A 13,507-nucleotide genomic window follows, 5' to 3' on the forward strand; every position below is an offset into this window, starting at 1 on the left:
GATTTTTGTGCGCCTGACTTAGGCCGCACTACACTTTATACGCTAACTTGCGTATTGACTTGGAACAAATGTTCGCCTTTTAGTGCGCCTGACTTAGGCCGCACTACACTTTATACGCTAACTTGCGTATTCACTTGGAACAAATGTTCGCTTTTTAGTGCGCCTGGCTTAGGCCGCACTACACTTTATACGCTAACTTGCGTATTGACTTGGAACAAATGTTAGCTTTTTAGTGCGCCTGACTTAGGCCGCACTACACTTTATACGCTAACTTGCGTATTCACTTGGAACAAATGTTCGCTTTTTAGTGCGCCTGACTTAGGCCGCACTACACTTTATACGCTAACTTGCGTATCACTTAGAACGAATGTTCGATTTTTAGTGCGCCTGACTTAGGCCGCACTACACTTTATACGCTAACTTGCGTATCACTTAGAACAAATGTTCGCTTTTTAGTGCGCCTGACTTAGGCCGCACTACACTTTATACGCTAACTTGCGTATTCACTTGGAACAAATGTTCGCTTTTTAGTGCGCCTGACTTAGGCCGCACTACACTTTATACGCTAACTTGCGTATCACTTAGAATCGAATGTTCGTTCACTTTTCAGGTCTTAGAAGACCTGGGTAGCACTTTTACTGGTAAACTCTTTTTTGGCTTGTCCTCTCTGGATGAAGCCACCAAACAATATGGGGCTCGTTCTTTCTTTAAAAAATACAGTTTAACCTTTGAGTTGCTACTACCATTTTAATTAACAAATTTTGCTTATATACTACAAGTTAGAACAGACTTACGTCTAATGTTAATTCTTAATTTATTCCGCGCTTGCGCATAAGCCTGAATTTCGTGTTTCTTACCTCCCTAGGCTTGTGCGCATGCGTGGTTATGCTATAAGGAAGAGAGAGAACACAGGCATTCAACGACCCCTTATTTCCTTCTTTTCCTTACATTGCCCAGCTTGCGATCCCAACTATGACAAGTTAAATCCAGCTGTTTCTCCTCCCTTCAAGGAGGTCATTCACTTGTCTCGAGGCATGTGTTTTATGCTATTCCTTCCTTCTTCGAGGAGGTCATAGCCCTGCTCGAGATAAGTGCTTACATTATTTTATTTTAGCCCTTTAAACGACGACATCGGTCGTTGCTCTTATTTCTAACGGATTTTATGATTCGATGTCGTAACCCGGGAGCTCGACGATGCGGGAGATTTCATTTCTCGCTAGCTTAAATTTAGAATCCTAGTATGGGATTTAAATCTAGGCACGCTGGTGAAACTGTCAGCCACACTACAACTATATATTCCAAACTTGAAACAATTCCTTCTTAATTTGCTAATATAGGAGGCTAGGTACGACAAATTTGAAGTTTATTTTTTTTTGAAGCTATGAAGTTCGAAGATATCTGATTTTTCCCCAAATTTCAGTACGAGACAATTGCAATTTCCTGGTCTGAAATGTATCGACGATCTTCGGTATGCAAGAGTAAATTTAATACTAATAATGATAATAATAATAATAATAATTATAATAATAATACAGATTAATCTGTATATATGGCAACCCTGTTTCGCATGTCATATTTTCACACGACCCCATACTAGTATAAAAAAGTGTTCAACATCATCACTTCCATTTCGAATTGCCGTTCGTAATTGGATGTGTTGGTGACGGTGCAAATTATTTTAACTTCCATCTTGATGAATCTTTCGGTATGAAATATTGAAAGTTTAATTAACTCTTAATGATTATCTGTGGCACTGAAAAGTGCCTTGAATTGTCACAATCAACAAGATCTGAGATGGTTCTCGTGTGTGTCTTGTTTCGGCAACAGTTGCTCAGAAAATGGTAGGAAAGCGACAAAATTCAACTAGTTTCTTTATGATTATCTTTAGCACTGAAAAGTGCTTTGAATGGGCCTTACTGGACTTTTTGGGTACCTTTCTACCGGTTTTCGGTGCCATCGTGCTGACGGTGTCTCGTACCTGCTACTGGCAGCGGTGTACGGACAGCCCCTTTGACAAAATTCTTTTTCCTGTTCGCAGAAGGGGAAACTGTGACACGACAGGTCCTCGATGTTGCTCTCGTGTGTCTTGTTTCGGGAACAGTTGCTCAGCAAATGGTAGGAAAAATGAACCCCTCAACTTTTATATGGATGCTCTTGTATAGATGCAGACATCTCGCGTTCTGATTGGCTGGTGTACTATTGAAACACTTCAATGTTGTTCTTTCTACAGATCACTGAGCTATGAGCTTTCAAAATACGAGAAAAGCAAACGCGCCTTATGAATTATCCTCTTTGATACTCGTTTATACCAAACATTTCAGAAAAGTTTAATTTTGAACTCTTTGACATTATGTCACACAACTGAAAATTTTATCGTAAAATTGTGATCATATTTCCGATGGTATTTTGCAAGAATTATGTTGATTCATTAGATATAACAGGAGATATTCACGATTAAAAACTTATCACTCTCTCAGAGGGTAAATTTTGAAAAGGCGCCCCATAGTAAAGTAAGTGGTATTCACGACAAAAAATTGTGCGGTGAAAAAAAAACAATCAATAAATCAACCTAATCTATAAATACACCCTGTTACACGTTTGCTAACTACAGTCTATGAAAATCCATGAACGGAGACACATCGAGTGCGTAGGTTTCCATCTACGCCAAAACAGTGGAACTACACCCGTGAACCGCCATTATTCAGCTGGTGCTTTAGTCAATGGCAAATATGAGGTTCCGCTCCTCAAGCCCCAACGCAGAAAAACAGCACCTAGTTCTTCTGTGAACACATTTCTGCTGTTGAACATTCGCAGTGTGAGTTTCGCTTCAAAGTGGAGTGATGGCATTATCCAGCTTCTGGTCGTTGGCATTGGTGAAAAAGAAAACGAAAAGTGGACAACGATGGGGAACATTATACAAATCAGAATCTAATAGATCTAAATGTTATCTAAAGAACTATTGAGATTGATTCTTTGCTAATCGAAGGTAAAAATTATCAGTTTTGGTGCAAATCTTGAATAATTGATTAGATTTGAGTATTTTTCGTTGTGCAAAATTTGCACCAAGCGAACGTTAACTATCATTTTGCTGCATAGCGTTCGAGAAAAATGTTCCGAACAGTGTTTAATATTAGAGAGAATTCTGCAATTTGGTCCTACTGAATGCCATAAATGAAACCCGGACAGCATTTTGATAGTTTTTTTTCACTGAAATATTCAAATACGAAACAACATAATCGACATCAAAATTCTATTTGTTGCTATTTTTGTGACAGTTGGGACCGCCCATTTGTAAAAAGCTACAAACGAAATCACTTAACCAAAATTGAAAGCTCCTAACCAAAATCGGTTTAGTTTGAAATTGATCAGGTTCCGGTTCTTTCACAAAGCCAGATTCGCTTCAAACAAAAGCGATTGCGTCACACAGCTTCTGGTCGTTTCATTGGAGGAAAAGAAAACGAAAAAAATGCGAAATCATCCGTTTTAATGGCTTAATGTTATCTTAAGAACTACTAAAGTTTCTTTCCTAGCAAATCAAAGGTAAAAATCATCCGTTTAGTACATATCTAGAATAATTTGATAGGTTATGCACTATTTGCTGTCCGAAATTCGCACCAAACGAATGCAAATAAAGCCAGCATACGGTATATCAATATCGCAGAAAATACCAGTTTCTGAAAGCTTGAAATAAATCTCGCGATAACATCATTCAGCTGCTGGTCGTTTGCGCGAGTAACAGAAACAAATACAGTAAATCGGTCAAAAAATTGAAAAATTATAATCCGAAATGAAGAATTCAGCCATACAATTCTATACGTTGGTATTCTTGTAGCCGTTAGAACCACTCTTTTGAACTTTTGATCTATTTTGTTCATTGTTCGCCCCGTTCGCAGTGTGGCTTTTGCTTCAAACAAGTGCAGTATAAATACAACGGAGAGAAAACATATGAGGGCATTCCACGCAAAATCAGCCACCCAAATTTTTTTTTCATCTATTTTTTTCGGTAAAGAGCTCGAAAATATACGACACGTATTTTTTTATTCCAATGTGATACGTGGAATTTTCGAGATATGATTTTTTTAAGTTTCGCGTTTACAAAAAAGAGCCTTTTTTCAACAACCTATACAGTAAAATCTAATAAACATACAAAAGTTCGTCCAAGACATGAAATGGGTGTTATTTCCTTAGCCTTCAAATTAGCTATTCCATAAAACAACCTTTATAGTTTATTTAATAAAAAAAGTTAAAAATAATGAACAATTATAAAAAATTAAAACTTGAGCCTAATTTTTTTTTCTATGTTTAGTTGAAAAAAGAAGCCATAGAGGTTTAACTCAATCTTGGCAAAGTTTCAGAGTGGAAAGATTAATACTTTCGGAGCAGTGAATTTTTCAACCACGACCCGCACGCGCGGAGTGTACCGCAGCGTAACTCGCTCGAATACGGGCTTAACTTGTCGACACATGTCGCGCCACTGATCGAATCCTTACTTTGACAGTTTATTTTTAGCAACATTTTTGTTAAGATCGTATTCGAGCGTATTCGAATACCGTATTCGAGCGAGTTACGCTGCGGTACACTCCGCGCGTGTGTGTCGTGGATGAAAAATTCACTGCTTCGAAAAAAATTATTCTTTCCACTCTAAAACTTTACAAAGATTGAGTTAAACCCCTAAGGTTTCTTTTTTCAACATAAAAAAGAAAAATAATAAACCCAAGATTGAAATGTTTTTCTTTGATTATAATTTTTAATTTTTTTTATTAAATAAACTATACAGGTTGTTGTATGAAATAGCTAATTTGAAAGCCAAGGGAAAGACGCACATTTCATGTTTTGGACGATTTTTTGTATCTTTATTAAATTTTACAGTATAGGCTGTTGAAAAAAGCTCTTTTTTGTAAACGCGAAACTTCAAAAAATAGTATAGTATAGTAATTGATAGAGTTAGAAATGAAATGTAGTGTGTGACTAAAGAGTACCTAACGTGTTTAGTCGTAACAATATCAGTAGCCATTTGTAGGAGTAATCGTTATCATTGGATGATCTTCTAACGACTCGGATAAAGATAAGGAAACCATAGATTCAATCTTGCTTTGCAAATTAGTAGTATTCTTCAAGATTCAGTAGAATACCTTACTTCACGTTCATTGTTTATTAAAATGTGATCAACTACTTTTAAACCTGATGAATAGAGAAAAATTATACTTAACTAAACTATAGTAACTTATTATCATAATTATTTTATACATGGCAAGAAATGGTAGCAAAATTTATTTTACTTATTTAAATATAAAAATTTAAACCGCAGATTTTCGAAAAACTGATACGTTATTTCCAAATGTTATTCTATTTACGACGTCATTGTGGAACCAGAGAACCAAAACTTTTACTTATATTCTTGATTTATGGAAGCTGTCAAGTTGTCCACGGATTGGTTCTAAGGACCATAAATGAAAGTGTTATAATCCGCAATTACGGTCAAATCATTTAGTTCCAAACCATTTTCAGTATCTCTACATAGCATCAAGCAAAGAGTTAACTGGACTTTCTCATATACATTAATTTGATATTATAAAATCGATTTTCATTCAGAATAAGTGTCGTTACTAATCCATACGACGTTCAACTTCATGGGTGCCACAACTTGGTGCGAAACGTTAGCGCTGTAGGAAAGGGCACACAAGTATGTTGCAGATTTACTTTGTGCGCCGTTCGCCCAGGCAACAAATTTGCTCGAAATTTGCTCTTGGAAATAATTGTCAACTGAGTTGAACGTTGGAGAAATGGTAACCTTCGGTTTATTTTTTCAGAATCCAAAGCATTTCACAAGGATGTAATGATATTTTACTTGAAATGGATAATTTATTTTCAAAACAATGTACCAAAATAAATTTTTAAAGTCATCTGCCCTTTATTGGTAGCAGTCCTACGTCAATCTCCCGATTGTGTCTCTAACATTACCTACTAACAGTTTTATGCGAAGGATTTTTGTGTCTTATTTCCTACAGATGGAAATTTTCGCTAAAATAAGTCAGAGTATTGCAAACTGTTTCGCCATGAGTAACTATTCAAATCAGTAAATATGCACTGGATTGGCTAAACCGATTTCCACAAAGGATATGAGAGGCTTTATGCTCCCATAGCATGCTATTGAATTTTATTTGGATCCGACTCCAGGGCTCAGAATTACAAGATGATAATTAGGGAAAATTCCAAACCCAGAAACGTGTTTCTGATGTGGAACACATATGTATTTTCAATACAGGGGTGGAAATCAGAAACTCAAGAAAAACTACAAGTAGAAATGTGGTCAGGTTTTAAACACTTACAGCTCAGTCTATTTTGTATCAATTATTTATATTATTTCATCATTTGATTGGAAATATTTCTAAGTTTCCATTTGAATGTATCAAGCCACGTATTTTCAATTATATATGATTGAAATTTTGATTAGTAGCGAGCAGTGTCCCATTTTGTCTGCTAAAACTCTCCGGCATACCGGATTTCCCTGTCATAGACGACGGTGTAAGTGGTATATCAAAGGGAAAACATCGCTCTGATTGGTCAATTGATGCAAAAGCGAAGCTGTTGGAAGCATGCGAACCTATAAATAGAAGCGAAATTATAGCCAACGCTTCAGTCCTACGCGTAGCATGCTAGAGGTATGTTTTTGCTAGACAGCAAGACAAAAAGTGCCATGAAACGATTTGAAGGTTTAATTGGTATGCTCGGATCTTGTATCATTCAAGCTACTGACAACTACCCCAGGGTGAAGTTTGAGTGCTTAAGATTAATTTCTGATTTATATAAGATGAACTCGATTGATAATGAGAAAAAGTTTATCGCTTCAACCGAAATCGCAGAATGGTAGTAATGGTAGAGAAACTTAACGCTATAAAAATAACTGCTTGCATACAAAACTTGAACACAAGCTTGGTGAAGAGAAGCTTGAATATCGAAATCCGTATCGCAAGTATGTACAAAGATATAATTGCATACATTTGGAATATTGGTGTAATTTCGTCGGCTATAAAACAAATAAAATCAATACAAACAATGTTCGGTGTTGGTTCATTATCAAGATCAATATAAGCAGACTCTCGTGCAATTGCGGATTCAAAAGTGTGACGATTGATTGAACTATTTGATTGTAGATCATTAGAAATTGGTTGCCTTGTTCCACATCAATGGCTCGATCAACCCCAAGGGGCTGATCCTTGCAGTCTTATTAATCAGAATGCCAAACGAAATAAATTCCTTGAAATTTCTCTCACTTGCTCCCGACCATACCAACTTTCATCAATTTATCATATATGGCAGGACCGATGGTTTTGATTCTAATGAAATATCTTTTATTTCAATTGATTACAATTGAATTTTGAGCGGATAAAACATCCGGTTCCGTAACTACAGGATGACGAGTATTGAAAAATTCAAACCGTCATATTAATACTCACACGGACAAATTTACTTTTCCTGCACCGGTCCCGGATTCCAGTTTCGGAAACTCCAGAAGTAGTAATTAAAAGCTCAAAGTTTGAATGTATTAAAATTCTAAGGCACCTGTCGAAACTGAAAATGACTATCATTGAAGTTGCTGAAATCGCAGATGATGTCAGGAGAAATAAATTTATTAAACAAAAAATACACATATTTTGAACACTACGCCAAATGTTGCGTCTGTTTGTCTAGTTACCTGAAAATTTCTATAAAAACATTCTATGATTATGGCATAACATTTTGATATTTTTGTTGTGCTATTTTATGTTGCAAAGAAATTTCTTTTCGTATATGCACAAACATAGACCTTAATTGGCAACAAATCTAAATAAGTGCGTTGCAGGCCAATTTTCGAGCGAGCGCCTGAAACTGACAGTGATGACCAGCATTCATTATATTCGGTTCAATTCCTTGGGATTTAGCTTTAAATTCCGCTATTGTTTATATACCGCTTGCCATCATAAAACGCTAACTGCACACCTCTTATGGAAAACGATATTTCGACCGAATTAATTCGTTTTGTTTCAAAGCAAGTAGATAGTTTAAATCCGCGCTCTACCAAACGCAGCCAAACGGAAAGGATTAAAAGGATACGAACGACGTTGGAACAGCGCGACACCAGCTCAGCTCAAACCATAGTCATTGACGTTGGCGGATTTGCGGTTTCATTTGAATATGTTGGAAACTTGTAACAAAACGAGGGCAGGTTCAATAGTTTACTGTACATTCTAAATTCGTCGACGCGATTATCAATAAGAATAGAATTCACATTTTCCCATTTAACCATAATAATCCAGATTGATAGAGACAATTTGCGTAATTCGTCAGCGCCTAAAGTTTTCATTGAAATAAGGCAATGTTTTCATATAATTATAATTTTCAACCCGAAAACGTGAAAGAATAAAAAAAAATTATATGTTGGGTCATTCGTTAGCGGAAAGAAACTCATTTTTCGCGTTGTCATTTTCCGGTCGCATTCAATTTCATAGCAGCGAGCAGTTTCGTGGGATATCTCCGGGTCGAACCGAGACGGAGCCGAGCTTTTGTTCATGTTTTCTGCAGCGAAAAAAAGAATGAGCAGGTGTTCTGTGCGAAAAATTCCGGAATATTGAATTAAACTGCTACCGACCAGTAGCACAGGCAGCATTTCCCATAGCTAGGGTGGTGTGAAAAGGGAAACGAAGAAAAAAGTACGACCAATCTAGAGAAATTCACGGAAGGTGCATTAATGAAGAAAATTTTCGGGTGAAAACAAATTCTTCCTCATTAAGAATTCAATTGCTCAAGATTTTTCTTTTGTTCACTCTCGAGACATCTGACGAAGTCTCAGAATGGTCTGACTCGTTGTTCTTATCGTCATAAAAAAATGCAAAAGCACGCGAAAAGGTTGCAAAGTCTTGTGGAGCTTGAGAACGCGATTCTGCTCATGAAATATGGCCAGAAAAGGTAGCTATTAATTATGTTCTACAAAACTAAGTTTCATTTTTCAAGCAAAACTTTAGCTTGAATATGAATCTCATCAAAATTGCCGGAAGCTAAATCACGATAATCGTTGTCGTGGAAGGAAGAGAAAAATTTTCATTTCACAAGACTTCGAAGGTGAACTTAATAGAATTTCAGCAGTTGTTATATTCTAGTTAAAAATATAAGTATTAGTTCTAACTGCATTCTTTCTGCTGAGTGTGAGTTATCGCGAGTTATTTTCTACTTGTTTTCAAGTTCGAAAGATAAGGCATTAAGACGTAATTCATATATGAGCAAGATTAGACATGATTCAACCCTGTGAGGAATTCATAACTATGGATGAGGTGTGTCAATGAGACTTTTAGATCATAGAAAATTGCCAATTTAGTATCTTTAGGGAATCTAGTGACGATTGACAAGGAATATTAAAGGATCATGTAAAATGATTTTTGTCAATTTTCATGCGCGAATCCGCTCAAATTGGTGGATATTGTCAATTTGTAACTATTAGGAATGCTCAGCACTCTTTACCGTCAGAGTTGAAAAATATCAGTTCCAGTACGGTCTGATTTACGTAGTTTCAACACATGTTCTCGTTCAATGCAAACAGTGTTCAATTTCCCTACCGTTTGTTTAATTTGCAATAAAATTAGCACTAGTTGAAGGGAAATTAATGCTAAATGAAGATATAATGAAAATAATCAAACAGAATTGTAATCACATTGATTATGGTAATATTACAGCTTTCACTACAATACACCGTAAAAAATAATCCACACCAAATCGTGATAATAGTGTCAAAAGTGATTATAGTGACTCATAATTCCACTTACCTTACCTAACAGCTATATGCCTGGAGTGTCCTTTGCTGTATCAAGCATACGTCTCAACATAACTCGGTCCATGGCTGCTCGTCGCCAGCCACTCAAGGCACGGATGCTTCTGAGATCCATTTTATCGATCCACCTTGCTCGCTGCGCACCTCTTCTTCTTGTACCAGTCGGATTAGATTCAAGAACCATTTTCTCTGGGCTGTCGTCCTTATGACATGCCCAGCCCATCGTAGACGTCCGATTTTAGCTGTCCGTACTATAGGTGGTTCTCCTAGCAGCTGTTGCAATTCGTGATTCATACGCCGTCTCCACGTTCCGTCTTCCATCTGCACTCCGCCATAGATGGTCCTCAGTACCTTTCTTTCGAAAACACTGAGGGCGAGTTGGTCCTCTGCCAACCTAATCTAGGTCTCGTGGCCATAAAGAACAACCGGTCTAATGAGCGTTTCGTAGATGGTCACTTTCGTGCGATGGCGTACTTTTCTCGATCGGAGGGTTTTTCTGAGTCCAAAGTACGCACGATTCCCTGCCAAAATACGACTATGAATTTCTCTGCTAGTGTCATTATCGGCGGTCACCAATGAGCACAAATAAACGAACTCATCAACCACCTCGATATCGTCACCGTCTATCAATATTCATGGTGGGTGGCGTCGTGTTTCTTCTCTAGAGCCTCTTCCTCTCATGTATTTTGTTTTCGACGCATTTATGGCCAGTCCGATACGGCTAGCTTCAGCTTTCAGTCCGATGTAGGTTTCCGTCATCTTTTCAAGGTTACGTGTCACAATATCAATAACGTCAACGAGGTTACGTGTCACAATATCAATATGTCTTATCGCGAATATGTGATCCGCAGTGGCGCGGCTCCAGTAAATCTCGCTTGGTACGACCCTACAAATTCCTTAGCTATTGGTGACAGACGACGGCAAAGGATTTGGAGAGTACCTTGTAGGCGGAGTTCAGCAATGTGTTTGCGCGGTAATTGCAACAGTCGAGCTTATCGCCCTTTTTGTAGACGGGACATACCACTCCATCCATCCATTCCTGCGGTTGAATCTCCTCCTCCCAAATCCTAGAAATCATCCAGTGCAGCAGTGCCCGCGGCTTTGTTGTTCCTCAGCTTGCCGATCTCCTCATTTATCTCCGACAGATCAGGGACTGGGAATCTGTCGTCGGCTGAGCGTGCACCCAGATTGATTCCTGTACCGTTCTCTGTATCTTGTGCTTCGCCATTCAGATGTTCGTCATAGTACTGCTTCCACCTGTCGATCACCTCACGTTCGTTCGTGAGAAGGTTACCACTGGTATCTCTGCACATTTCGGCCTGTGGCGTGCAGCCTCTACGTGAGCGGTTCACCTTCTCATAGAACTTCCGTGTGTCATTTGCACGATACAGCTGTTCCATCGCTTCGCAATCTTGGTCTTCCTGGTGGCGCTTTTTCTTCCGGAAAACCGTGTTCTGTCTGTTCCGCGCCTGTCTGTATCGTTCCTCGTTCGCTCTAGTGCGGTGTTGCAGCATCCTCACCCTTGCTGCATTCTTCTCTTCGACCAACTGCTGACATTCGCCGTCAAACCAGTCATTTTCTCGATTCGATAACCTCGTACCTAGAACGGTTGCAGCAGTGCTACTCACGGCGGACCATATGTTCCTCCAGCCGTCTTCAAGAGTCACTGCGGCAAGCTGTAGAAGGTTTGTTCCAGCTGCGCGCAGTGGAACTTCTCGTCATCGGGTCTCGTCTCATGTGGTCAGTGCACGTTGATGATGCTGTAATTGAAGAAATTGCCGATTATTCCTAGTCGTATTTCTTACTTGATTGTTCGTAACTACCTTTTTCCGGGCGGCTTGTTAGGCCTGCACCAACCTCCTGTCTCGCCGGAGGGCCATCGTGTCAGAACTGTTTAGAGTCCCACACTGACACAAGGACGGTGTCCTAACATGGAGAACAGACGCTGTTTCGAGCCGCCCCAACATGGGGAACAGACGCTCGGGTAGGCTCGCTCTCTGTAAAGAGAAGGCAAGCCCCTGTCAGCATACGATCAAGGTTCCACCGGGGTTGGTTACCCGATCTTTCCTATGGTTACTCGTACCCCAGCCGGTACCGCGGGGAGGTAGGGATAGGAGTTACTAGACAAGAGGCTAAGAACTACATTGGGGCCTGAATTGCGCATTGCCCAACCGACTCATAATTCCAGCTGATTGATTTAACTCATGCACTATTTAAATTATACCCATTATTTTCAACATGAATTTGATTTAAAGAAGTAATAGGAGCGCAGGATTTTGCATATCTCGAACACACACTCCACCATCACGGTATTGTTGAAATAATTTCAAATACATCAGGAAGCATGGAACTCCGATGCGTGTCTTTTCAGAAAAACTTCATCGTATGAAACACGAAATGACAAGCTCACTCGTTGAGAGCCTCACCGGAAGGCACCGATGATCAAATCATTTTATGTTTATCGTATAGGTGTATGGACAACGCTTATTTTGTTCCTACTAAATTACTACTAAATCATTACCGAAGTTTACGTATTACCCGTCGTCTCTGATCTGTAAATTCATTTCATATTTGTTCGGTTTTAGTGCAAAATTGATCTTGATTTATCTCAGTTACTGTTTGGTGCTATTCCTGCCTTTGTTTTATCATGGAGATGAAAAAACAATGCAGCGAATGTCAGTTGGAAATAAACGAAATCGAGCCATTGTGCTGTGATTTCTGTGAATATTATTTTCATATCAGCCAGCAGTGCTGTGGATTTAGTTTTAGTCGTGCCAACCGTGAGCTCTTTACCCAAGGAAAGGCATTATTTGTATGTACAACCTGCAGAAATAAACAAAACGACAAAAGTATTAAACAGTATATCTCCGCCACGGTTTCATCCGGAGCTACCTCATCATCCGTTGGTGAATTATCTGAAGATGGCTTACCAGCACAAGTTCATCAGTTGTTCAACTTAGTCGAAAAACTGAACGATAAAGTCGATCGTTGCATACCATCTGACTCTCTCTTGGACAAACCTTCGATTCGCATCAAGAATGACTGGCCGAGGTTTGGTGTTAAACGTCGCCGTGGTAATGAAGGTCAACCTATTCGTATTTCATCTGATCGCGGCACCAATACCATAGACATAAATGATTTATCCGTACCATCCTTGACACCCACGACTAGCCAACCAAAATTTTGGCTCTATCTATCCGGTTTGCAACCTCTTGTGACTTCGAAGGATATGCAAAAAAAGTTTCTCGCTGCTTGAAGATAACGTTGCCGGTCGATATCATTCGTTTAGGGTCGAAGGACATAGATGTGATCAATCTGACGTTTGTATCCTACAATGTTGGACTTGATCCATCGATGAGAGAACTCGCTCTTGATGCTTCCATTTGGCCGGATGGAATACTGTTCCGTGAATTTGTTGAGTTATCAAAAAACCAAAGAACACCGAGCAATATCAATCAGCTGTAGCTAAGTAAAGATTGTACCAGAAAGTATGGACGCAACCAAAAACCGCTGCCATTTCGCAATGGTTCAGAATCTGTCAATCTGTTGTTTACACTCTTCTCTAACCACTTGTGCAGTTGTTTATTCGTTTTCATTAGTTTGTTTCGAAATGCGTGGACTTTCAGCAGAACAACGTCGAAAAATTGTGTACAGAACGCGGACTACCACTGAGAAAGATATCAAAAATGGAAGGAGTAAGTGAAA

The sequence above is a fragment of the Malaya genurostris genome, chromosome 2 (assembly GCF_030247185.1).
Source record: "Malaya genurostris strain Urasoe2022 chromosome 2, Malgen_1.1, whole genome shotgun sequence".
Classification (NCBI taxonomy): domain Eukaryota; kingdom Metazoa; phylum Arthropoda; class Insecta; order Diptera; family Culicidae; genus Malaya; species Malaya genurostris.